Here is a 3,274-nt window from a genome sequence, read left to right as displayed (position 1 = left end):
GCCATCAAAATATTTATCACTCAGCAAATTCTATTGGTATATTTTGTCAACAGAGGTATAATAAATTCCAAAATTGAAAGAAACCCTCCACGTTTTGTCGGTCTTTTTTAAAGCAAATCTTGCATAATAAACTTTCCCTTGAAATTTCAGCAAAAGGCGTCAAGCTGACGCGACCCCCCACGCGGCTATGCCATTATTCAAGTTTCAAGGAGGAATATGCAAGAGAGGAATACAAAATTATTCTCCCGCTGTAAGGCATGGCCTTTAAATAATTGAATTCACATACAATTTTACAAAGCTTTTTAGAAACATGTTGAATATGAAACTTTAAATTAAATTCTTGGTCAACTAGCACTCCTAAATACTTTTTTTGCAACAGTTTCCTGCAGTTACAACCAATATTGTCGTGAGTCGTGAGTTATTGTGGCACAAACTTTTAGGGGCCCCCTCGCGATCTGCTTGCCGGGCGGCGTGCTAGCTGCGGCCGCTCGTCGGTGTGTGTGCGTGCGGCTGGCTGAAGCCGCGCCTGCCAGCCAGCCACCAATAATTTTTATTTTTATCATTTTTTCATTTCACAAGTTAAAAAATTTCGCGCCGTGCTCTGATTCATGGAAATTTATTCTTAAGTGGTCCATACTCAATAAGTCGATTGTCTTAAAGAGGAATGATAGTGAATATCCCTGTAAATCCTTTAAGACACATATTATTACAGATTAGTTCCTAAGAATCATGGATGGTTAAAAAATAAATAGGGAAGCACTGTCAATTTTCGAAAAGATCGGCCTCGTAGTTAGCATTGTTTTAAATGGAGAATTTTCAACGGTATAGTGTAACCGCGATTTTCTCTGAAATTCCGCATTTCCCCAACAAAAAGACTCTGGCTGTCCGATAGATCTCGATGAGAGGATTCCAAATCATGTGAGAAAACATAGTCAAGCACTGTAAATTTCGGAGAAAATTGGCAAAAACAATCTGATTTGTCAGCGCCCAGCGCTGCTGGACAACAGAAAAGGGGAGCGTTTCATGCTGTCGCTTCTGGTTCTAATACTGAAGATGATGCAACTTAACTTCGCTCAATTATCAACGCAACTTTTATAGCTGTCAGCAGGGCCGATTTCTCGCGAGTTCTGAGCCTGAGCTTAGCCATAACTACGGAAAGGCTTTGACTGCCTTATTTAGCAAGTCAATAAAGGAAAGAAGGGTCGGTGGTCCATACCTTTGGCGGTTTATTGATGTAAGAGAGATGCGCTTTGAGTATTACACTGCAGCTACCCAAGGGATGAGCAGGGGAGAGAGCAAGATGTCTTGTCCGGTACGCCGCTAGCAGAAATAAGAGAGATAGAGAGAGTCTTCGCGGGTCTGTGAGCGAGCGCTCCCCTCCATGGTGGGGGGGGGGGGTGGTTTTATGGCCTGAGACTCTCCCTCCACGCTCCCCTTTGGGTGCCTGAACATTTTACATTGATTGCCTCGTTACAAATATTATTGATCGTAATATCGTCAGGTAAAACCCTGACAATAGCTTACCAGGGTTCCCCACTTTTGCACTGTGCAAAAATTAACCACTGCTTTTGCGTCCACCAGTTTTAGGTTTCTCTGCATTTTTCCGAAAACCCCCAAAAAGGTCATAATAAAATATGACCCAAAAAGTATTTCGCGTCAAACGCCAACGACCACATTGGTTAGACACTGGCCTCGAGCTCGGCAGAGAAGGCTGCGTAGTACGTGCTTGGCTCAAACTCAACGTGTCTTTCATCTCTCGCTCCCAAGAATGGGCGTGTCCTGGGGGGCCGGCCGGGACAATGCTCTCTGCTCTCGCGGTACCACCAAGGTGGACAGCTGGTGGCGTTGGCTTTTTTGGCACTGCTTCTGCACTTGCGATGATGACGGACCCAACTCAGACAGGTGAGCATATTTATTTTTTTTTAATTCATGGTGAGAACAATTTTTAATTCCAGATACTTCAGTCTGCGTCCGTCCCTGGCTAACGTTTCGGCCGGCTATACTACGCGGTTATAGGAATGCGTTTCGTCAAGCTGAAGCGAGTGGTGCACGTGCAGGTGCGTAATAATTAAAAAAAGGGTGGAAAATCCTGCCGGGACGAATTCAATCAGTCAACTAAATAATTTCTTAATAATTTCAGGTTCGTCAGGCGCGAGTGGGGCCCAGGGGCGTGGTGGAGGCGGCTTCTGCGGAGTGGCTGCCGCTGGAGGCATTCGACGTGGCGGCGACGGCGCCGGTACGCGACTACCACAAAATGGATTACGAACAACGCTCCATGGACCTCGACGACCTGACGGCGCCGCCGGGCTACGTGTTAACCGGAGTCAGGTTCAGGCGCATCGGCACCCACCTCAACCCCGAGATCCTCGCCACGCCCATGGACATGGCCGCCGGCACGCTCAACGCCGACGCCAGCCTTTGGATCGGCAACGACAACACCGACGCCGCCGTCGACGAACCTCGCACCGGAGTCCCACTCACGCTGCCGGACGTGTCCACCAGGTGATTAAGAGAATTTTTTTTTAATTATATTGGTTATTCAAATTCATCGCAAATAATTTTTCAATCATATATCTTAGACCTTGTGAAGGCTTTTAATTTCAGAAAATCAAATATTGAGAATCGAATTTATTTTAAAATAATTAAATTAAAGTGAAATTATTTTAAAATTCTGACAGGCCTGTGGCATTGTCCGAGCCGGACTCGAAGCACGATCAGTTCGTCACTTTCACGCATACGGACGTTAGCAAGGACGCGGCGCAGACAACAGTACCGTTTCTGGACGCGCAGCCGGTGGCACCGGAGCCGCCGGTGCTGCTGTCCGGCGCCGGAATTTACCACAAGGGCCGCAGAGGCTACGGCGGTTTTGTCGGCCTTCGGCTGATCACCTACGACTTCAGTGATCTCCTCGGCGCCAATCGCACCGACGCTCCGCTCAACTGACTGCTACCATTTTTCCATAATTTAACCGCGCGTAATTAATTGTAAATATAGATTAATAAAATATTTTGTAAGGAAAGACAATAAGTCCCTGACTTTCAATTGAATATCAAAAAGTAAACAGCCCGGATGATATTACTTTCGGTTGTTGAACGGATTTTAGGGTCAAAGCATGAAAAACCAAGTTTCACATTCGACAGAAAACGAAAGTGAAATTCCCTTACCTGGGTGCGGAGCGGGTGCGTCATGATGAGCTTCAGGGTATCACTTGAAGGCATGATTTCGTGGAGTTGTGCCCCCTGCTTCAATGCCTGGCATAAAAACGCGGCGTAGA

The 3,274-nt window shown here is 46.3% G+C and overlaps 1 pseudogene; it reads left to right on the top strand.

The window, feature by feature from the left end:
• The first annotated feature begins 1,768 nt into the window (after positions 1-1,768).
• LOC135946386 (uncharacterized) lies at positions 1,769-3,027 on the top strand (annotated as a pseudogene).
• Positions 3,028-3,274: the final 247 nt, after the last annotated feature.

Source organism: Cloeon dipterum, chromosome X, assembly GCF_949628265.1.
Source record: "Cloeon dipterum chromosome X, ieCloDipt1.1, whole genome shotgun sequence".
NCBI classification, from domain to species: Eukaryota; Metazoa; Arthropoda; class Insecta; order Ephemeroptera; family Baetidae; genus Cloeon; species Cloeon dipterum.
This window is presented reverse-complemented; position numbering and strand designations above follow the sequence as displayed.